This window comes from Dama dama, chromosome 30 (genome assembly GCF_033118175.1).
Source record: "Dama dama isolate Ldn47 chromosome 30, ASM3311817v1, whole genome shotgun sequence".
Taxonomy (NCBI): domain Eukaryota; kingdom Metazoa; phylum Chordata; class Mammalia; order Artiodactyla; family Cervidae; genus Dama; species Dama dama.
In genome coordinates, this window is record NC_083710.1 from 81,074,073 (window position 1) to 81,099,080 (window position 25,008).

A 25,008-nucleotide genomic window follows, 5' to 3' on the forward strand; every position below is an offset into this window, starting at 1 on the left:
GAATGGCAACCCACTCCAGTATTTGTGCCTGGAGAATCCCACGGACTGAGGAGCCTGGCGGGCCACAGTCCATAGGGTCACAGAGAGTTGGACACGACTGAGTGACTGAGCATAGCGTTCTAGGTGCTAGGACAAGTCAGGGCTCCTTGCACTCATGATATTTACCTTCAGTGAAAATAAAGAAAAGTCAGACTTGAGGATCCTTAAACCCAGACACTGGAGAAGGAAATGACAACCCATTCCAATATTCTTGCCTGGAAAATCCCATAGACAAAGCAACCTGGCAGGCTAATTGTTCATGCGGTCGCAGAGTGGGGCACGACTAAAGCGATTTAGCACAAACGCAGACACAGGAACATGTTTTATTAATCCAGGCAGAGAAAAGGCAAAGAACACAAGCAAATAGTAGCAGTTGCATGCAGCCTTAGAGTTAGGAAGATGAAGCAATGTCTTCAAAGGAAAAGAGAGTGGTTGATTCAGCTGCAGGCGAAATACTGCTGGTGGACACAATACACATTCATTGCTCAGCCAAAGACTTCATCTCAGGTCATGCAGGGATTTCTTTCCTTTTGTGTAAATGCAAAATGTAAACTAAATGGAAATAATACTCCTTTTGAAAATTCAGTGTTAGTCGCTCAGTCGTGTCTGACTCTTTGTGACCCTGTGGTTTGTAGTCTGCCAGGCTCCTCTGTCCATGGGATTCTCCAGGCAAGAATACTGGAGTGGGGAGCCTTCTCCAGGGACTCTTCCCGAGCCAGGGATCAAACCCAAGTTTCCTGCATCCCAGGCAGATTCTTCACCATGTTAGCCACCACTCTTTAGCTCCCTTTCCTGGAGCTTGTCTGTTCTGTCAGACAAAAATGATTGCCTATCCTAGATGAAATATATATGGTGCCAGATCTAAGATTTCTTAGAAAATAAATCGATTGCTGGAAGTGCTTCAGCAATCTGTGAATGACCCTGCATTAACTGTTCACAAGAAGAGCGGGGCTGGCTGCAAACAGTGACCTTCCATTCTTCAGACGACTTCCCCTTCCAGGCGTCTTTGTGAGAACCCAACGCTCTGCCTTTCCAGCCAGCAGCGTTGGCTTGGAATATGTCCTGGAGTGTGTAGCTAGCCACTCAGTATACTGGAAACCGGAAGTGTTTTTGCTAACTGAAAGTCAAATGGATGAAACTTTACTCTCGAGATAGAATATTTTGACAAAAACACCATGTACTTTTATTGACAGGGCGCCTTCTGCTTTGGATTCATGCTCCTTCCTCTAAGACGGCTTGTTTGTCATGTCAGACACCCATAGACATGTGATGAGTGCAGGTGACTTCGGAAATGTCAAAGCCTGAACACTTTGCTTGTTCACTCGAGGAGCATGTGTTGTTCAAATTCAGGGTCACATCTTGTTTTTCTCTTGACAACACTTTGGTCTTAAAGTATGGAAGCGCTTCAGACCCTTGAGAGTGTGTCTGTGGCTGTAAAAAGAAAATAAACCCATGTGCTCCTGAGTGGCTCCATCCTAGTAATCTTTGGTTCCTTCCAGAAGCAGCGTGCGTCACTTCAGTGATTCAGGGCCAGCTTGTGGGAGGGACCGCCACTCCACACCACCATGAGCAGTCGCTGCGTGGACCATGATGACTTGCCCCAGAGCTTTACTCCTCAGAGCACGTCTGTTGTGGTAGGGGTGAAACGTGATGGCTGAGAATTATGGATTGTGGCCAACTGAGTTGTCACTCTCTGGTCTAACGTGGGCGAGAAAGAGAAGGTGACAGAGCCATTTTTTTTACTGCAGTTAAGTGTGATTAATCTTTGTCTTCCTAATGCAATTAAAAGTAAAAAACCCCCAGTATTTTTTTTCTTTTTTCACCACCTCTCCTTTACACTGCAAGTTAAAATATTCTACACAAGTGAACAGCAGGGAACAATTGCTGCCTTGCTGAAAATTCTCGCAGTTAAAAGCATGAAAGTGTTAGTCGCTCAGTCGTGTCTGACTCTCTGTGACCCCGTGGACTGTAGCCCACCAGGCTCCTCTGTCCACGGAATTCTCCAGGCAACAGTATTAGCCATACCCTTCTCCAGAGGATCTTCCTCATCCAGGGATTGAACCCAGGTCTCCCATATTGCAGGTAGATTCTTTACCATCTGAGCCACCAGTGAAGCCCAATTATAGCCTGTTTTTATTTATTTTTTCTCTTTTTTATTTTTCTCAATTCTGAAAATATGATAACATATTTAGAGGAGACTTGGAAAATACAGAACAAAGTTACATATAGTTCCATTATATATTATACAATCATTTTTAAGTAGATAAGTGAAGATTTTTAGTTGGAGTTTCAATATCAAACTCAAAAATTAATAGAATCAATATACAGAGAAGTAGAAAGATGTAGTAGACCTGAAAAACACTATGAACCAAATTGACATAATTAAGATTTATACAGTTTTCGCACAACAGTAGGATACAAATTCTATTCAAGTTCTCATAGGCTCTAAACTAGTAGACACTGGAACATATCCAGGGACATAAGACCAGGTGCAAAAATTTCATGATCTAAAGCTACTGAAATCATACAGAGTCTGTTCTCTTATCATGTATCTCTTATGATAGCCTGTCTTTGAAAAACACAAACAATGAAGATGGTTGATGATATACTTCGGAGTATATATAACCTGCTTACATTGTCCAGATTGTGATTTACTTTATAGAGGAAATAATTCAGTGCTTTTATTAGTGAACGATAGATTGGAGAACTCAATCTTTCCTCATTCATTCTTTTTGCCATTATTCATAAATCAAAAGTTAAAATATGACACTTGATTTCTAAAGTAGGGGATATTAAAAAAAAAAAAGTGGACCCATCTGAGTCTGGGAAGGATTTGGATGGTCATTAGGTTGAGTTATTTCGATCGCTTTCTCCACTGATGTGATTTTACATGTGTTTGTGTGATTATTTGAGCTGTCTCCTATACTAGAGTCTAAGGTGTATGGAGGCAGGGGCTCAATGTGTGAGCTCATTGTTCCCCGCAGAGAACCAGTCATGGACCATGACCCGGAGTCCATCAGCTCTAGCTTGAATGTTCGTTGATAGAAAGACTGAATGAATGAATAACTAGTGTTTTGTGCAGTTTCTGTTTAAGGGGATTGTCCAAAATTTTTTGACTACTTCTATCAAAGAGGAAGTAAAGTTCCATAGAAGTTACACATTTACATGTTTGAAAGTTGTTGTTCAGTCGCAAAGTCATGGCTGACTTTTTGCGACCCCGTGGACTACAGTATGCCAGGCTTCCCTGTCCTTCACTATCTCTCAGAGTTTGCTCAAACTCATGTTCGTTGAATCAGTGATGCCATCTCATTCTCTGTAGTCCCCTTCTCCTTCTGCCCTCAATCTTTCCCAGCATCAGGGTCTCTTCTAATGAGTTGGTTCTGCGCATCAGGTGGCCAAAGTATTGGAGCTTCAGCATCAATCCTTCCAATGAGTATTCAGGACTGATTTCCTTTAGGATGGACTGGTTTGATCTCCTTGTAGTCCAAGGGACTCTCAAGAGCCTTCTCCAACACCGCAGACCAAAAGCATCAATTCTTTGGCACTCCATCTGCTTTATGGTCCAACTCTCACATCTGTACATGACTACTGGAAAAACCATAGCCTTGACTATATGAACCTTTGTCAGCAAAGTGATGTCTTTACTTTTTAATATGCTGTCTCAGTCTGAAAGTACCTTGAGCCTTTTTTTTTTTAAAAGCAGTAGGACTGTTAGAACTGTTCTAATTCATTCCAGGAAGATATATTGCAAGGCAATCCTGTTGACTTTGAAAACCTTTGGAGGTGTGTGAGATAAACTTTAAACGATGGCTGAGTTCATGAAGTTCAAGTTAAGTATTTAAACTATAAGTTGAGCTTTGTTGATTTTTGAAACTATTATGCTAGTTGGTTCAAATCAGAGGTCTTCAGTATTATTTCATGTAATTAAAATGTGACTAAAAAGTCACTAAATATTAATAGGAAGCACTAAGAGTTCCTTACAAGTTAAGATGGTAGGACTCTCATGGTTCTATCACCACTGCACTGAAATTCCTTCTTGTAGCTTCAAGTTTCTCTTCAAGCTTTTTGTTATCATTAATATTTATTCACTTATTCAGGTTTTGAGTACTAATTCAGGTCCTACTATTTTCCCTGGGTTAGATATCGTGCTGTTTTAAAGCAATAAAAGGAATAAAATTAGCCATTGAAGGGATAAAATTTAGCAGATATTTCATTTAAGTGAAGGAAAAAATATTTCTCCTTTTGTGTTTAATTCATTTAGCATAATGTTTTCATATCAATCTATGTTGTAGCATGGCATGTGTCACCTATGTTCACTCCTTTTTTTGATTATTATTTTATTGTATGTATATACAACATTTTGTTTGTCCATTCATCTGCTGATGGACATTGTTTCTGCCCTTTGGCTGTTGTGGGTGGTGCTGCAAAGAACATTGGTGTACACTTTAAAGAAAACAAAAATACAATAGTTGATGAAGTCAAGTTCACTGGGAGAGTTTTCACAAATTTGGAAGAGTGACAGATACTGGGAAAAGTGTCATGTCCACTCACCTCATGGTTTTGTTGAGAATCTACCTTATCTATTAAGTAATTTAGGTAATTTATTGGTGATTTTGTGCTTTTCTTGAAGGTTTCATACTTTTTAATTTGCTCTCCAAGAGTCAAGACAAATGTGTACTTTTTAAAATAGATCATACACCCTATTTAAAGAACTAATATTTCCAAATGATTACTTAGAAGGAAACTGTTTATTTGAAGAGATGTTAATTAAAAACAAAATGATGTTGGTACTATTAAGTGCTTTTTAAGGATTCCCTGGTGGCTCAGATGGTAAAGCGTCTGCCTGCAATGTGGGAGACTCGGGTTCAATCCCCGGGTTGGGAAGATCCCCTGGAGAAGGAAATGGCAACCCACTCCAGTACTCTTGCCTAGAAAATTCCACTGATGGAGTAGTCTGGTGGGCTACAGTCCATGGGGTCACAAAGAGTCAGACACGACTGGGTGACTTTTCACTTTCATAGGTGCGTTTTAAAAAACAAAAAAGTAAATATGCACTAAAATAATTTGCAGTAATTCTCTACTTATCTAAGAAGTTAATTTCTATTTTAAGAGCATACAGAGAGAGGATCAATATTCAGTACATTATCTAACAAGTAGTGTGATTGTTCATCACAAATTGAAAATCAAGTTCACAGGGCAACAATGGAGAAACAGACTTAGAGAATAGACTAATGGACATGGGGAGATGAGAGGAGAGGGTGAGGTGTATGGAAAGAGAACCATGGAAACTCACATTGCCGTCTGTAAAATAGATGGCCAACGGGGATTTGCTGTAGGGCTCAGGAAACTCAAACAGGGGCTCTGTATCAGCCTAGAGGGGTGGGATGGGGAGGGAGACGGGAGGGAGGTTCACAAGGGAGGGGATAAAAAAAATTAAGTTCCCAATTGTTCTGCTTAGTAGATGCTTAAATATATTTTAGCAGAGTCAAAATATGAGTGACTATATTTTTAGAATTCAGTGTCAATGTATTTAGATGCCAGTTGCACATTAATCGGTCTTCCTGTCAAAATCTAAGCTCCATAGATTGATTATAAACAGCATCTTTATTGCAGATTTTCTAAGCATTGTGTCACCCAATAAAGTTCTCTTCACTTCCTAGCACATAAGATTAAGAAGAGGGAAGGAAAACTATTGAAATATGAAATTCTTCTCTGAATATGAAATTATAAAGTGAGAATGTACAAATGCATAATAATTTTAAACTGTTACCTTGCAAAATGTTTTGTTTTCCATAACACTAGTGTGATAAAGTAAAAAAGATTGATCAAAATAATGAGTCTAAATAATAGCCTCTCACTATCATAAAGATGATTATAGTTATCAGTAGACACCTAGAAGCACTAGGTCCTAGCTCCTAACATTAGGTCCAATTTTTATTGCATGGTTATTTAAAGGCATGTAATTAAACTAACCAAGGATTATTTAGAATAGAAAAATTAAAAAATCCTGTTTAAGCAATATTAACAATAGATAATTGAGTACCTTCTTCCCAATGGCTGGATGTTAATATCAACATTCAACTGAATTTAAGCCAGTGCTGAATACCATCATCTAGAGCAAACTTCTAGAATGACAAGAATACATCTGAAGATTGACTACTCATTTCACGCTTATTAATTTTATCATTGAAAGGTTTCACGGTCAAATTTCAAAAGACATGTTGGTTAGGCTAGCCTAGTTGGAACTTTTATTATTTTCATTCAAAATATCTTTGAATCCCTCTGAAAATCATGAACGGAGAAATTTCTCTAAACTTCCTTTCATTTGCTGGAATCTAGACTGCCTTGGCACATGTTTCTGTGGAAATGTAAGCTTTTGGTCCAGAGTCATTTCTTAAGGATAAGTTGAGTGTTTGCCCAAGAATCTGAGATCAATCTAGAAGTGAAATCAAGTTGACACAAATTGTCATTATCTTCACAAACAACAACAAAAAATGTCCCAAGCTGTCTTTAAGCTCTCGGAAGAAAATTTCATTCCTGAAAACTTTGATGGAGAGAGTTACCAAAACATTTTCCTTGCAAGATTTGCCAACTCAAAGACTTTGTTCATCATCATTTTGTACTGAAAGTTCTAGTTGAACATTTCTCATGTTACCCTGAGGAACTGTATCAGACATTGACAATAAGCTTAATTTTTGTTGCAAAGAAGTATATAAAGTATATTTCCTATGGCTTTCTAGTTTAGCTTCTTGACATACATTTTGTATTTGGTCCTTAGTTTATTTTATTTTCTTGTTCTTAAATATGGGTACCTGGGGAAGGTTGGTGGTCCTATATTTAAAAGGACTCTGACTGGCAAATAATCAGAAGACAAGGCTATACTTATTTCTTCTAAAAGCAAAATTAACTGCCTTCCTCTCCCCCAAATCAGGCTTACTACTAGAACAATGTTGCATTTTTTTAATTTCTAGAAGCATTTAATTTCCAGAAGAGAAAATACATAAAACAGCATCCAATTTCTCTAGCATAATCAATCTAAATAAGATTATATAACATGCTTTCTTAAGTCATTATTCTAAAATACTGAACCATGGAGGCAGGTGTGTTCCTGAAAGTTATGTTGCAAGGAGGAAAAATTTAGAGTGAGTGCTGAAACTGAGAAGTGTGGTGGGATACATAAATTCATGGATACTGGATTTGAATCAGATTTGATGATGTGAGACAAGCCAGTCGCTCTTCCTGGGCCTGCATGTTGACTTTCTGATTCTAAACTCATAAGGGTTTGGTAAATAACCTAGTGCTGATGAGCATAAAGTACCCAGCATAGGGTCTGGCATATAGTCAGTACTCAATGAAAGTTAATTTCTTCCTTTCTTACTGTCATTTTTACTTTACCTTATGAAAGTTTTTGGGTCAATTGGTGCAAGACCTCTATTAATTTTCCTGTGATCATCTCAGTAGCAAATATTGCCTTATCACAGAGGATGATTTCTGGTCAGATTAACTTATTTTAATCACATGTTTATAATTGGTCCCTGAAAATACTGAGGGCCAATGATACTTGTGTATATTCAAGAAACCAATGGTATTTAGGCATTAAAGCCAATGGCATTTAAAAAACGTTTAATACATAGTCTTTCTTTGCTTATCTCTGTATTGAAGTCGACCCCTTTTTCTTTCTATGGTGAACATGATCTACATTGTCAATAAATTATTTCCTAGACCTCTTCTGGCGTCCAGTGTTCCTGTCCCTGGTTGTGATCACACATTTTATAAGAACCGTGAGCATATAGAGATGACCATGTTAAAGTGACAAAGTCTTGCTGCATTTCATGATGAGTCTATTGAGATACGTGAATTCATAATATTTTAATCAAGTTGATTATTATAGCCCTGACTACAGGAAAATTATTTCAGCTCTGACTGCCAGAAAGTATATCTTGGTAATCAGAGGATTGGATCTCCAGGACCTTCTCTCTCTCTCTCTCTCTCTTTTTTTTTTTTTTTTGATGACCACCAAGAACTAAAACAAGTTTTGGCCTAGTAATTTAGACAATACTTAAAATAGGATATACATCTTAAATGAGTAAAATAAATTAGATTAATATAATTTCATATACAATTTAGTCTTTAGAGATAGAGAACATTTCAAAGAAAGGCTTTCTTTTTTTCCCAAATATTTTTTTTTTTTGATGAAGACCATTTTTAAAGCCTTTATTGAATTTGTTACAATATTTTCCATTTTTTGTTTATGTTCTTTTTTTTTGGCTTTGAGTCATGTGGGATCTTAGTTTCCTGACCAAGGATCGAACCTACACCCCTTGCATTGAAAGGCAAAATTTTGACCACTGGGCCAACAGGGAAGTCCCCAAAGGAGGGCTTTGAGTTCGACCATTCAGACTGAAAATATGTGGCAGTTTGAGGATGCTATTGTCTGTGGTGTTGCTTTGGCAAAAGTTAAGTTGAAAGTATAAATTTTGACAACTGGGCAATTTATTTTGTTAACATACAGCACACTGGTAATCTCACTGAATTTCCTAGATTTAAAAATCCTAATTAAATAAAATTATTCATTTAAAAACATACACATTTTTCACATAAAACAAAAATGTTCCTCTCCTCTCCCAGCTAGATAATTAAAGTTGTCTTATGGATCACAACTGATTAAATTACTATAATCAACTCCCAGGTGTTTTCACCTTAGAATGGACTCTAAATGTTGTCTAATCTTATCTGGAAAAGAAGGGATTCTCTAAGAGTGTTTGCATTAGAAGCAGTTGAGTTTTAGACATAATTATCTGTAGTTGGTTAGTTGCAGCTTAATCAAAGAAAGAATTATGCAGGAGGGTTTATTAATCCTATGTCAAACTTTGGTTACATAGATGGAAACTATATTTGAACCAAGCTTTAAAATCTCGTATGAATTAAAGCTTATTATTAATGTCTGTGCAAACCATACACCATAATTTTGCTAGTATTATAATGAAAAGAGTCATTTGCAAGTCATTTGAAGGATAATTATAATTTCAAATATATAAAACAGGTTTTTGACCTAGGCTTGAGTCCTTTAATTTATTTTCATGTAAATGTGGAAACTTATATGGATGTATGAAAAATATGATTTGCAGGAAGAAAATGCTGGATTCATCACTACTTTTATTATTTACCAGTAATGTGCCCCTGGGCAATAATTTTATGCCTTCTTCATCATCTATATATTTATCAAACTTTTTTTTTTGCAATTACTGTGTGCCAGAAAATTGGATAGGAACCAAGCATATAAAATTAAGATGACACATAGTCCTAAAGAAGGTAACCGTTTAGTAGGGCAGAAAGCCAAATCAAGAGATAATTATGGGTTAGTGAAGTAATAGATATGTACATGGTATTGTGGAGCCTGGAAAAGATTTCTTTTCCAGTTGAGAGTGGGAGGGCATTTCAAACAGAAGAGAAAACATGAACAATGAACTGACTTACAGTCCTCGGTGGAAATGAAAGTCATTTACAGCCATTTTAGAAAACATTGTGGGCACATCTATTAAACTTACATATTTATATAACATTCAATTCATCAACTTTACCTTAGAAATTAATAATAAAATATTTGCATGTATGGGCAAACCAGTGTTCACGGAGAAGTTCACTTATCTGATTCCTTTGCACATTATCCTTTCAGAAATAATTGTCCCAGGGAAAAAAATCCCTCTCTTCAGTGATGAATAATAAATAAGAAATTAGTATGAGACTTGTAAAAATAATATAAGAAATACAGAACAGAAATAATAATCAAAACTCAGATAACAAGCCAGCATCTGAAAGACTGTACTGTGAAGCTAAAAATAAATTATGAACAACTTATGTTTAAAATTAAAAAGAAAGGACTATTTTTAATGAATAAATTGCTTCTCGGCAATGAACTCAAAGAGAAGATGCAAGTACTCAATGAGAAAATTATAGAAGAGAGAAAAAAATTTTAAGCATTTAATAAATACTTACATAATGGTTATTATGTGAAAGTCACTATCTTAAGCACTTTACAGTTGTCATATGACTTAATCCTTATAATAACTATAATACAAATACCACTGTTGTTCCCATTTTACAGACACGAATTCTGGGATATTTAGAAAGATTAAATAACTTGCTGAAGTTCACACAGCAAAGATATATAGTGAGGATACTTATAAAAAAATATTCCTCTTAAAACTCTTGCAAAAGGAAAATAAACCCAAACTGCAGCCTACCAAATTTGATGTCATAAAAATTTGCAATATAATGGCAGAAAAGAGACTAAATTCTTTAACTTGTAAAATCCAGTGCTCATAAAAATCATGAAAATGTCCAACAACAATAGAAAAGTTGGGAAATTATATAAGCAGAAAGTTGTAAGAAAATGAGACAAAGAATGATTTTGTTTATAAAATAAAAATGATTTGTAAACCAAAGAAAACATGTTGAATCTCATCCGTCGTTGACACATGTCAACAAAAATATCCAATGTAATTTTAGATGCTCAGATCAACTCAGGTTACATGGTGATATTCCATGTTATGTGTTGGCAAGTGAATCCTCACACATTGTTTGTGGGAGTGTATTTAGTATCATTTTAGAAACAAAGCTTTTAATGATATGCATGCCCTTTTATCCCTGAACTTCCCTTGTAATAATTTATCCCACAGATCTTTTCACACTTCTGCTTAAATATGCCTGTTTAAGGAAGAACCCCTGTGACAACATTGTTTGCAGTGGTAAATGATTAAAACTAGTTAAGTGAAATCATTAAAAGGGATGGCTACATGGTTGCAGTGTATATACAGTGGAATATTATGCCTCTGTTAGTGTGAGTAAAGTAGATCTCTGTAGGCTAAGATGTTGACATGAATAGGGGTTGGGAGACAATTCCCCATGGGTCTCTTATGTTTCTGTACTTTTTGTCATCACAGGCACTGATTGCTTTCATTCCAGAATATCCTTTCATGTATGTTTGTACAGAGAGTCTTGCAAGACACAGCCGGTGTCTCTTTCTGGAGCAAAGAGGGTTTGTTTATAACCTAGTGTAATAGAATAGTGCACCCTTCTTTGGCACAGATTCTGGCATGCTTTGTTACTGATCACTCGCTCAGTTGTGTCCGATTCTTTGTGACTCCATGGACTGTGGCATGGCAGCCTTTCCTATCCTCCACTCTCTCCCGGAGTTTGCTCACAGATTCATGTCCAATGAGTCAGTGATGCTATCCAGCCATCTCATCCTCTGCTGCCCACTTCTGCTTTTAACTTCAGTCTTTCCCAGCATTAGGGTCTTTTCCAATGAGTTGGCTCTTCACGTCAGGTGGCCAAAGTATTGGGGCTTCAGCTTCAGCATCAGTCCTTCCAATGCATATTCAGGGTTGATTTTCTTTAGGATGGACTGGTTGGATCTCCTTGCAGTCCAAGGGCCTCAACAGGCATGCTTATTCCCTGTATATTATAAGAATCAGGATCCCCACCCAGGAGGGTCCTCTCCCATAAACCTGCCACATGTGTAGGAATCAGCCACTCTTCCTTGTGTTGTCCTGTGGGGACTGGAGCTTGGGTAACTGACCTAAATTGAGATTTCAGTTACTGCTATTGATGTGAGTAATACAGTCCTTAGACTCTGAACCCGGAGTCTCACATCTTCTGCCAGAGTCCATGAAATGGTGCAGGCTAATTTGTTCTTAATAGTTTCAAATAGAGGAAAAGCAAATCTCAGCCCCTTCTTTGCAATTTTTCTTTCCTTGTCATGTTATAACCATACAGAATATTTAATATTACAGTGTCTTGAAATTAGACATGCTTTTTGCTGAACAAATATTAAAAGCATAGGTGATTATATTCCATTTTAAAGTGTATCCATTTTGTGTGACATAGAAGCAAAGGTATTACTTTCTTTATGATTTCTCTACTTGTTAACAGTAGGAGGAAGAATGGGGTTCAGTTTGAAAGCCAGTGTTTTCAGAAACAGAATTTGAGTATAAATACATATGGTAAAGTAATTAGCCCCCAATTAAAATAAATAAATTAATTTAAAAAATACATAGGGTGGTTGTGTCAGATGTGTTCCTGCACCTGTAACTAGTCTCTTTGTGAGGCGTTTTTTTTTTTTTTTTTTAATTATTAACTTTTATTGGAGTATAGTTGCTTTATAATGTTATGGTAGTTTCTACTCTACAGCAAAGTGAATCAGATATATGGATACATATATCCCCTTCTTGCTTGGACTTCCTTCCTATTTAGAGCACTGAACAACATTCCCTGTGCCATACAGTAGGTATAATTATTTTATACATAGTATCAGTATATATATATCAGCATCATATATCATAGTGTACACACACACACACACACACACACACACACATATGTGTCAGCCTCAATCTCCCAGTTCTTCCCATCCCCCTTCCTCTTTGGTACTCATATGTTTGTTCTCTGTGTCTCTATTTCTGCTTTGCAAATAAGATCATCTATACTGTTTGTCTAGATTCCACAGATATGAGTTAATATACGCCTTCACAGTTGTTTCCAAAATCTCTCCAAGATATATTTTAGGTAGAAAAATAACATCAAAGCTAAGAACAAAATTCGTTGCTAATTTTAAGAAAACTGATAAGTGAGTATATGTGGCAGATTTAACTTTATTTAACTTGAAGCTTGCATATTTGGCTAAGCAAAGGAAATACTGCTTTTAATTCCTTTTCAAATTTTCTGTGATACTTGTTATGAGTTTTCCTCTTATTTTCCAACTGTTCACTGAATGCCAGTGAAAAAAGTAAAGTAATTAAACATGACTTAACATGTTCAAGCTTGCTTAAAACTTAGTGTGATTCAGCGGTGTAATGATGAGCTTAAGTTTAATTAACTCTCTTCAGAATAAATATTCCAGTGTCTTTTTATTCCTCTTACTTTCCTTAGATTATCTAAGATACACTGGGAAATATGGATTTTACTGATGCTGTGTGCTCAGGCAGGATGGAGGAGGTTGAGGTGGCAGAGAAGGACAAGAGGCAGGGTAGGAAAGAGGGGAAGGTGCCAAAGGATTCAGAAACAACTAATAAGATAAGGATTTAAATGCCAGTTGAATTAAGGAACAAAAAGCATATTAAATTTTCTGATGTCAGTAGAATGGTGGGACTGAAATCGGATTGTAGAGAAAAGGTGACTGGGAGTGGAAAACTGCCTACCTGGAGCTTTAAATAAGGAATGGAGCTTTGATTTGGAATAGAGACAAAGAATAGGGACTTGGCTTTAATACAGGGAGTGTTGACTACCTTTAGCAGAGACCAGGAGACACTTCATGAATTTCATGGTATAAGAGAAAGGTGCTACCAGTGAAGCTGAGGTTGGATCAGAGGAGAGAGAGGAAGTAGGGCTTCCAATGAACAAGATGGCAAAGAAATCAAGGCTCCCTGATAGGAATGGACCTCAACACAGCCTCTGGGGCTGCAGGAAGGAGGCAGAGGGAATGAGGGTTCCTTAAGACGGAGAAAGGACAGAAAGCTGGGGGATTTCATTCCTGTTCACCCTTGGGGGCACCCAAGCTGAGTGGGAGACTTGAGAGCTTGGTTGAAAGTTTAGAGGAATTGTTTAAAGGCATTAACTGAGAATTTTTGCTTCAGTAGGTGAGGATGGTAATACTGGTTTTCTGTTTTTTTCATGTAATTTTGATAACCAAATAATACGAATTAAAGTGATTTGTAATTCACAAGTTTAACATGCTTTTTTATTTTTAGGCGTTCTAGTATGGTTTGGTAAAGCTATTTTCCAGAGTAAATATCTCTATACCAATGTAAAAAAGGAAGACAAGATACATTATCTAGGATGATTAAAAAGGGATATTTTGAAGTTGAATGGTAGGTGAAACTTATCTGTCATGGATTATGATGATAACTATAACTTTTCATAGTGAGGAATGACATAGCGCATGACTCAGTCACAGAGAGTGCATCCTGGGGGTTGGTAAGTTTGGAATTGTTTGTATTTTTCATTTTAATTTTCATTGATTTATTCATTATTTTTGGCTGTGCGGGGTTTTCATTGCCATGCAGGCTTTTCTCTAGTTGTGGCGAGAGGGGCACGTTCTCTAGTTAAGGTGCACAGGCTTCTCATCGCCGTGGTTTCTCTTGCTGCGAAGCATGGGCTCTAGGGCACGCAAGCTTCAGTAGTTGCAGCTCATGGGCTCAGTAGTTGTGACTCCTGGCCTCTTGAGCACCAGGCCCAATATGTGGCGCACAGGCTTAGTTGCTCCCAGGCAGGTGGGATCTTCCCAGATCAGGGATCAAACCCGTGTCTCCTGCATTGGTGGGAGGATTCTTTACCACTGATCCACCGAGGGAGCTCCCAAACTGTTCATGTTTTCATGCGAAGATATTCCTTCTCTTTGGAGCTCAGGCTATTACCACTGTTGTCATACTCTTTTCCCATTCTCAAAACACCTTGATTTTAATGGCTTCAAAACAAGCGAGCACGCTGGCTATTATGGCAACCTTTCCTTTCTTTCTTTCTGTTTTTTTTTTTTTCTCCACTTCAAACAGCAGTAGTTTACTTGTGCTCATGTGTTCATGGTTCGGGTGGAGGGCAAGCTCAGTCGTGCTTGACTCTTTGCGACTCCATGGACTGTATCCCACCAGGTTCTCAGTCCATGGGATTTGCTAGGCAGAATACTAGAGCAGATTGCTAGTCCCTTCTCCAGGGGATCTTTCCCCATACAGGGATTGAACCTGCGTCTCCTGCAACGCCTGCATCAGCAGATGAATTCTTTACCACTGAGTCACGTGGGAAACCTTTGGGTGGGAGTTGGTTGACATAAACTAGTCACACGTTTGGTTCAGATCTGCTCCACAAGTCTTGTCAATTGATGATAAAAAGAGAAGTCAAGCCTAGCTGTGCAAAGCATATTTCAAGCCTCTGCATAAAGATCTGCCAGCATCCCATCGGCCAAGCAAGTGTTGTGTCCAAGCCAATGTCCTTTCTTTTCAATCCTCTGAACATACATCCCCAATAAAGTTTGCCTCTCCTTTTCCAATACGTATGGTTTCTATAAGAGCTACTTGTGAATGAACTGTGTCTAGTTTTTATTCCTCCTGAAATGAGTAGGGATGTCAGAGCAGTGTGACAGAGTCTTATATCCTAAAAAACACCTTTGCCCTCTGCTTTTATTTCCAATTTAATTTTTCTGTCTACTGATCTAGATTTTAAGTTTTTTTTTAAGGGAGCCAACAGTGACAGCTCATTTAAAAAATTTTTTTTACCTTGTCCATGAGTTGCTTTTTTTCCAATTTTCTAAATGACTTCTTGAGTTCCTAAAAAGTTTTAAAAATGAATAGTAATGAGCTCAATTTAGTCTCCATGCCAACTACTGATAAGTATTTTTTTCTGCTGACTGATCTTTGTATTGTAGAAAGTTTCTTGACTTAAAGTGCTTTACTTGCTTTCAAGAGAGTAGTTTCATTTTATTTCCAATCAAGTGAACCAAACTGTCAACAACTTTTATTCAGTACCTGCTTTTATGAACAGCTTAGAGGAGAGGTACCCTAGGGAGTTATTGAATTAATAGAAAAGTCCTTGCTATTAGAGGATTTACATTAAAGTTGGACTGAACATATAAATGTTTATTAATTTTTGAAGTAAGTGAGAAGGAAGTAAAATAATAAATTGTTACCATCCGCTCCTGTCTAGTTGGTTGAGGATAAAATACCTCCAGAATCTCTTGATCGTAATGCTTGAAGACCTTGAGGTGATCCTAGCTTTTTTTCAGCCATTGCAGACTTCTTTAAGGAGCAATAGGAGAGGTATTTTTTAAAAAATAGATTTTTTTAAAAGGTGGATTATTAAAAGTCCACGATTTTGGTAGTGTCCACTTCGGGGTATTTTAGAAGCTCTGTAGGGGAACCTGCCCACAAGCCACTGGAATTTAGTGCAACAGGGGCAACAGGAGAAGCCCGGTATTCTTTTCAAACAAATAAAGTAGTTTTATTTTCTAGAAAATAGGGTTTGGGGAGTGGAGGATTCCTAGGCAGAATGATTAGAAAGATAAGTCATGGAGAATCATTTTATCTGTTTCCCAATGACTGCCCAGGCAGTGTGCTTTGTTATATGGGGGATTTCTATCAGATTTTTTTCCTATGGACTTTTTAAGATTTATTTTTATTGGCAGGCAGTTGATTTACAATATTGCATTAGTTTCTGCCATAGAGCAAAGTGAATGAGTTATACATGAGTGAGCTCCCCAAGAGTATATATATAGACATATACGAACATGTATGTATGTACATATACATGGCCTGTGTTACGTGCTTGCCCGTTCACAGCTGTTTCACCTAGATATACATATATACGTATATGTAGCTCCATTGAGATCCATATATACATATCTCCATTGGCCCAATTCCTTGACACATATCTTTATCTAAATGAGAAGGAGGTGGATGATGGTGAGCGTGGAGCTTCATTTTGTTCCTAGTAAAACTGGGGAGATGTCACTCATTCCCGGTTTCCTAGTCTGGTTACAGTGTTCTGAGATTCTTAGATTCCAGTTTGATTAAGTTCATTTCCATCAACTAAGAAATACTGTTGCTGGATAGTGAGAAATGGCAACCCACTCCAGTATTCATGCCTGGAAAATTCCATGGACAGAGGAGCCTGGCAGGCTACAGTCCATGGGGTCGCAAAGAGCTGGACTCAACTGGACAACTCACAAGACTTGAGTGGCATCTATCATTTGGAGGATTTGGGATGAAGAGACGCTCTTGAATAAAATACCCCTACACAGAACAACAAGCCAAGGAAGAAACTAAAGGAACTGAGGGTACATTTTTTTTTTTTTTTAATTACAGAAGAAAATGAGGAAATCTTGGTAAATGTTTCTGATGAAAAATCTCTTAGAACTGGAGCTAGAAGAATAGAGAACTGAAAGTTTCTATCATCTGGTCCAGTAATCTTTCTTTCTCTTTCCCTTCTCAAGACGTCTGAGAAATAAGAGTACATCCTCTAATGATGGGGTTGGGTGGGAACACCAGCTTCTTGAGAAATGTGGATGAAGCAGAGCAGGGAAGACAGTTCTAATCATTCCCTGTTAAAGACACGGGCTTCCCTGTTCGCTCACCTGATAAAGAAACCGCCTGCAATGCAGGAGACCCTGGTTTGATTCCTGAGTTGGGAAGATCCCCTGGAGAAGGGATAGGCTACCCACTCCAGTATTCTTGGGCTTCCCTGGTGGCTCAGATGGTAAGGAATCTGCCTGCAATGCGGGAGACCTGGATTTGATCCCTGGGTTGGGAAGATCCCCTGGAGCAGGGAACGACTACCCACTCCAGTATTCTGGCCTGGAGAATTCCATCAACTGTATTGTCCATGGGGTGGCAAAGAGTCAGACCCAACTGAGCAAATTTCACTTTAAAGATACATACCTTGCATCCCTTGAGAAATACTGTATTTATGTACATGTTTAAGTTACCAGACCAAAAATAACAAATAAGTCCAAAAATGTTAGAATAATAACTCACCTGTGAAGATCAGAAGACCAACTATGGCAGAATATATTTGAGCACCTAGGTTTCCTGAATTTCCAAGCTAGTGCTTATATCTGAGTATCTTTGTATAATTCTTGCTTGAATATGGTGTATAATTATATATTTGTGAAATTTACTACCCAAGATTCAGCCAAAACATTGTGTATTGTTTTGCTATAGTTTATATTTTATGTTTTACAATTTATAATTATTTCAGGTTACCAGAATTCTAATGTTAAATCCCCCAATTTTAGCAGTATTCAACCCAAATCACTTTTAAAATAAGCTTATCAGGATAATGTATGGTATTTTAGTGGGTGCTTTGAGTAACAAGTAGGATTTTGTTTCATAGTATTGTCAGTGGCAAATAGATTCGGTAACAATATCCACCATCACCCCCCTGATTTAAGATGCTGAATGCACTGTTTGAAGGGGCTGCCTTGGTTTATTGTAACAAAAAGAAGATACCTGAGGCTATAGTATGGAGTTTTCAAGGTGAAAGGAATCTTGGGGGTTATTCAGTCCAATCTTTTAACTTTGCGGATCAGCATAGTGAGGTCTAGAGAAATCAGATAACTAGACTCCTGAATTTGTTAATCTGCCAGCTTTAGCATTATCTAATTTTCAGTAGTAAAGTCTGATGATTTTGCTGTTAGGATTCTTTCAACAAGTGTTGAGTAATCCAGTTCTGAGCAAAGAGTTACAAAAGGAAGCATCAAAGACTACACTGGTGTCGTCCAGCCGCCAGTCTTCACTGACGCCACTCTTCCTGGAGCAAAAAGGTGCTCTCTTGCTTGTTGCTCAGTTGCTCAGTCGTGTCTGACCCTTTGTGACCCCATGAACTGCAGCACGCCAGGCTTCCCTGTCCTTCACTACCTCCCTGAGTTTGCTCAAACTCATGTCCATCGAGTCAGTGATGACGTGCAACCAGCTCATCCTCTGAACCCCCTTCTCTTCTCCTCAGTCTTTCCCAGCATCAAGGTCTTTTCCAATGAGTCGGTTCTTCACATCAGGTGGCCGAAGTCTTGGAGCCTCAGCTTCAGCAGCAGTCCTTCCAATGAGTAATCAGAGTTGATTTCCTTTAGGATGGACTGTTTTGACCACTCATGTTTACTGACTGCAACTAAATGAATAATGTTGATTATAACAGGAAAAACACAACTTTTCAGCTAAGTGAGCTAATTATACTTTGTTCCTCTTATTTGTAAAACAAGGAAACAGAATCTGTCTCACTGGCTCCTTATGGAAGCCAAAGAGACTAGCCTGTATAAAGTACTTATCACTCTACCCAGAAACCAGTACTTATTATAATGTTTTCCTTTCCTCTCCTCTTTTCCACTTTCCTGATCCAGGTCATGTGTGAATTAGTGTCCAGGCAAGACTAGAGAGCCGATCTTTCCATTTCTGGGGCAAAGTTCCCTTCTACACAGAATCCTTCCATCCTTCACATAGAAGTGGGAAATAAATATCTAAGAAATCTTTTTTAAAAAAAAAAAAGAAACAGGGAGGGACTGGTGCCCCTGTCTTGGAAATAGTCATTTCTATTGCAAACCATGAAATAATTGTAAAATTAATCAAGGGATACTTTTCTTAGAATTTAGATGTGGCATTGTTCGTTTCTCATACCTAGAGAGGCTGGGAGAACGATAGTGGCTTAGAAAGAACAGGAGAAAAATTGAGTGTGTCTATTATGAAATGAGCTTGTTTGAATCCATTGGACATTAAGATACAGTGCTGGTCTTGGAAGTTTACCTATTTGACCAAAGCAAGCAGATCTGTGGGCTTCCCAAGTGGCTCAGTGTAAAGAATCTGCCTGCTAATGCAGGAGATGAGGGGTCGATTGATCCCTGGGTTGAGAAGATCTCCTGGAGAAGGAAATGGCAACCTACTCCAGTATTCTTGCCTGGGAAATCCCATGGAAGAGGAAACTATGGGGCTATGGTCCATGAGGTCGCAAAGAGTCAGACACAACTTGGCAACTAAGTAACAAGAAATTAGATTTGCAGGGCCAACTGAGTTCTCAGATTAAAATAGTCTATTTCATGGTTACTGTATGGCTCTAGCAATGTATCTGACATGCATAGAGAATACTTTTTTAACATCTATCCTCCTATAGATGAAAAATTATTTCCAATAGTAATGATGGGGTAGTAATTAATAATCAGGATTTATTTCCACTTTATTAAGATACAACTGACATGGCATTGTGTAAGCTTAAAGTGTGAAGGATAATAATTTACTTATAAATACTAGCCACAATAACTTTGGTTAACATCTGTCATCTCATAGAACTACAGAGAAAGAAGAGAATGTTTCTTTCTCTTTGTCATGAAAACTCTTAGGATTGACTCCCTTAACTTCTGAATAGACTGCACAGCAGGGTTCCCAACCTCCAGAAGTTAAAGCTTGATAATCTGAAGTTGACCTGATCTAATAATAATAGGAATAAAGTGCACAATAAATGTAACAAGCTTGAATTATCCTGAAAACATTTCCTGCTCTGGTCGGTGGAAAAATTGTCTTCCACAAAATCGGTATCTAGAGCCATAAAAGGTTGGGGACCGCTGCTTCATAGTATGTGTGTGTGTTCTTAATCACTCGGTCGTGTCCGACTCTTTGCAATCCTATGGACTGTAGCTGCCAGGCTCCTCTGTCCATGGGGATTCTCTAGGCAAGAATACTGGAGGGGGGTTTCCGTTCCCTTCTCCAGGGCATCTTCCCAACCCAGGGATTGAACCTGGGTCTCCTGCATCGGAGGCAGATTCTTTACCATCTGAGCCACCAGGGAAGCCCAATGTATATTAACTATGGTCATCATATTGTACATGACATACTAGTACTTATTTATCGTAAAACTGGAGTTTTGTACCTTTTGACCACCTTCATCCAGTTCTCTATCCCCGCCCTGTTAGCTACAAACCTGTTTTTTTATGACTCTGGATTTTGGCTTCTTTGTTTGCTTGGCTCGTTATTTTCAGATTCCATGTACACGTGAGATTGGGCACTATTTCTCTTTCTCCGTCTGACTTATTTCACTTCGCATTTTGCCATCAGGAGGTCCCTTCCTGTTGCTCCAAATGGCAGGATTGCCTTCTTTCTCACAGCTGAATAGTAGTCCATTCCACCTCTGCCCCGCTAGCCCAAGGAGACTGGGACCAGGCCCTTCTACCACAAAGGTCTCCACCTCTCTTCCAGAGCTTGCTGTGGCTTCCCCCCTAGTCTGGGGTGCTGCAGATGTCCTGGGACTGGGGGTGGTCAGGGACCTCGATTGTGGAAGGAGTGGGGGAGGAGAGGGGCTCACAGAGCTGTGCAAGCCCACGTGGACCTGGGCCAGGCTGTCAGTGGGAATTCTCAGGCCCTCCTGCTGCGGCGTAGAAATGGGGAGGGGGAAGCTGATCTCAGCTCTAGCCATTTATTTTCACATCCAAGAGGGAATAAAAAGACCGCATCTTATATGTGAATATGTAATTCAGTTCAGTCACTAAACCGTGTCAGACTCTTTGCAACCCCTGAACTGCAGCACACCCGGCTTCCCTGTCCTTCACCATCTCCCTGAATTTGCTCAAACCCATGTCCATTGAGTCAGTGATGCCATCCAACCATCCCATCCTCTGTTGTCTCCTTCTCCTCCTGCCTTCAATCTTTCCCAGCATCAGGGTCTTTTCCAATGAGTCGGCTCTTTGCATTAGGTGGCCAAAGTATTGGAGTTTCAGCTTCAGCACCAGTTCTTGCAATGATTATTCAGGGTTCATTTCCATTAAAATTGGTGAATTGATCTCCTTGCAATCCAAGGGACTCTCAAGAGTCTTCTCCAACACCACAGTTTGAAAGATAAATTCTTCTGTGCTCAGCCTTCTTTATGGTCCAACTCTCACATCCTTATGTGACTGTTACAGAAACCATAGCTTTAACTTTATGGACCTTTATTAACAAAGTGATGTCTCTGCGTTTTAATATTCCATCTAGGTAGGCAAGAGGGTAATCAGGATCTATTACTTGCAACTCTTGAGGATTAAATTATGCTCCACTAAAGGATGGGTGAAATCCCTCCACCTGGTGCCTTGAATGTGACATTTGGGAAGACAGTCTTGGAAGATGTAATTAAGATGAGGTCCTCCGGAAGTCTGATGGACTCTAAATCCAGTGACCCGTGCACTTACAAGGAGAAAGATGTGAAGACACAGACACACAGGGGAAAAACCACATGAAGACAGAAGCGGAGCAAGGAAAGCTTGCTCAGACAGGGAGCACCAGGACTGCAGGCAGCCACCAGTGGACGGGAGACAGGAACAGGAGAACGTCTCTGGTAGAGCCTCTAGAAAGAATCAGACTGTTGGCACCTTGATGTCAGTTTGGGGGTGCCAGAGCTGGGATGAGGAAATTTTTGTTGCCTTAAGCCTCTCAGTTTATGGTGCGTTGCATGACAGCTGCAGCAGACGGGTACACAGTGGATAAAGTGTTTCACCAAACGGGATGTTCAGCGAAGCCACGTTGTTGACGCTGCAGGGGAGATTACCTTGCTTCCATAATAGATCAGCCTCATTCCCTGAGGTCGGCCAGGGTTCTCTTTAACCTTCAGTAAAGAGCATCTTCCCTGGTGGCTCAGACGGTGAAGAGTCTGCCTGCAACACAGGAGACCCAGGTTTGATTCCTGGGTCAGGAAGATCCCCTGGAGAAGGAAATGGTTACCCACTCCAGTGTTCTTGCCTGGAGAATTCCATGGACAGAGGAGCCTACTGAGCCACCGTCCATGGGGTCACAAAGAGTTGGACATGACTGAGTCACACTTTCACTTTCAAAGAGTAGAACTTATTTAAAGATTCTTTTCTTTCTAAAAACATTGTGCACTTATCTCCTGATAAAGTTATATAGGCTATTCCTTGGTAATTTTTGACAGTAAAAAAAGAAAAAAAAAAATCTATTCCCATTTGCTTTCCTAAATGGAGGAAAGTCAATCAAGAAAACCCTACCAGGCATGAAGTTCAGACAAAACATAAAAGCAGATGACCCTGTCCTCCCTCGTCTGTCATCTTTGCCTACAGTCGGATGCTTAAGGAAAAGCTGAAATCACATTACCTGGCAGTGTGTGCCTGAGATGTTAACGTAAGATGTGAGGACAAGGGGCCCGCTAATCAAAAAAATTGTGTATTCTAAATAAAGTTAAATAGCTTTTTCTTGAAAGGACCTCTGATGGGCTTCAGTGTGCTGGTATATATCATGACACGCTAAGAGAAGAATATAGCATGTCACTTTCCATGTTTATTTTATCATAGAGCCTTTGATGGAAGAAGTTTCTGAAACTGCACCTCCATGTACTAATAACTTCGGGGTATAAGCACTTAAAATATAGCTTCTACTGATGCTTCATGGAGTCATTGTGAGATGAATGAGCCTTTTAATATCTTCGGTACATTTTCCTTATTTTTCCTCTATTTTTGCAAATCTCCTCCATTTAAAAATGTCTATAACCTTTGACCCACAAACCATCACTCACCTCTGTCATATGTACCTTCGTTTGGAGTTTCAGATCTTCCATCCAATATAAAAGATGTATTCTTTTTCTAGATACTTTCTTTTCTTCTAAATCATTCTTATTTTCTTCACAGTGGGCATGGAGCTTTTGTTATTGGGATGAACCATAACAAATAGCTGACATTTAACTTATAGAAGTGGCTGTTTCTTTGCTGTATGATGCAGGGAGCTCAAACCTGTTGCTCTGTGACAACCCAGAGGAGTGGGGTGGGGTGAGAGGGAGATTCTAGAGGGAGGGCACATATGTGTACCTGTGACTGACCCATGTTGGTGTACGGCAGAAACCAACACAGTATTGTAAAGCACTTATTCTCCAATCAAAAATAAATACATTTATTTTAAAAGTGGCTATTTCACACTGCTTAACCTAATACAACTAATATTATTAAAGAATCATGACAGTGACCGAGATTCTTAATTCACCAAAAGAGGTTTAGCCACTTTAAGAATTTGGCTCAATATGTTCATAAAAATAGACTGGATGGTTGGCAGGAGAGATCACTTACGCTTCTCAGTGATACCAAGTTGGCTGAGATTGACAGTATCTTGTGGGACCAGACAGGGATGAGAGATGATACAATCAGCTTGACAAAGTAACATGCACTGGATAAAATGAATTGCAGTTAGGGTGCAGGCAAGGTGTTGTTTGTAAAACAGAATAATTAATTTGAAAAATGCAACAGGAAGAGAAACCCTTACATGGACTGGGCCACATGCACAGGAGTTTTAAAGTCAGAGCCGATCAGAGACCCAGGCTCTGCCCGACATGCCCATATGGCATGCCTTTGAGCCATTCACTCTGACTGACCACTTGGACCTCATCATGTGGATTTTGGCTGCCATCTCGAGTGACTGTTGGCCCCAGCTCAATGATTCTGTTCCACTGTGGCCTGTGAATTCCAGGCACTAGGACATAGCACTGTCATCTTGAATAATATACAAATACTCTCTCCCTGGTGGTTCAGATGGTAAAGAAACTGCCTGCAGTGCAGGAGACCAGGGTTCGATCCCTGGCTTGGGAAGATCCCCTGGAGAAGGAAGTGACAACCCACTCCAGCGTTCTTGCCTGAAGAATTCCATGGACAGAGGAGCCTGCTGGGCTACCGTCCATGGAGTCACAAAGAGTTGGACACGACTGAGTGACTAGCACCTTCTTCTTCGTTCTCCCTGCAACCCTTTCAAACTCTGCTCACCTTTCAAGGCCCAGTTAAAGGTCAAAGAAGTCCAGAAAATGTAGTCTACGACTACATCCTTCAACTTCACACAACATCCAGCAAACAGTTCTGGCTGAACATAACACAATCCTCTTTGCATATTAGGCTTGACTTTGCAGTTTGTAAATCCCTTGAGGACAAAGACAAAGGATTGTATGTGTTTTGCACTTCTGTCTCATATGTAGTCAGTAAAAACATTAGCTGGTTTCTTCAAACAAGACTTGATAAAATTAATGACCGCAAAAATAAAAACAGCAAAATGTTGATTTGAGAGAATGAAAGGTTGAGAAACTTTTATGTAGGTGGATGGCTATGACTCTTATCCTTTTGACTCCTGAACCAAATTTTCCCATCAAGAAACAAAATGTATACTTATTTTTCATGTTAGTCTTATCCCAAAGTGGGAAAATTATAAATATATAGAGATGTATATTTAATATATCTATACAATTTTATTACATATGAAATTCAAATAAACATAAAGCCAATGTTTAGTATAATTTTATCTAAGATTCCTTACTTAGAATTTGTGGTTTTATGTGTTATAAAATGCAGCTAAATGGAAACAATTTTTATTGGGTTTTTGTGTCTTAAATATGCAAGTGCCTGGTGGACTTTTTAGTGCTAAATTTTCTGATCATGTGTTTTTTAGACCTCTGGTTAATTATCTAGCCTAATGTCTCTATGAGTTAATGTTT

At 38.8% G+C, this 25,008-nt stretch overlaps 1 protein-coding gene across 1 annotated transcript in view; it reads left to right on the forward strand.

The window, feature by feature from the left end:
• Window positions 1-25,008, forward strand: part of ITGBL1 (integrin subunit beta like 1) — a 213,959-nt gene that overhangs the window by 68,304 nt on the left and 120,647 nt on the right. The window lies entirely within an intron of this gene.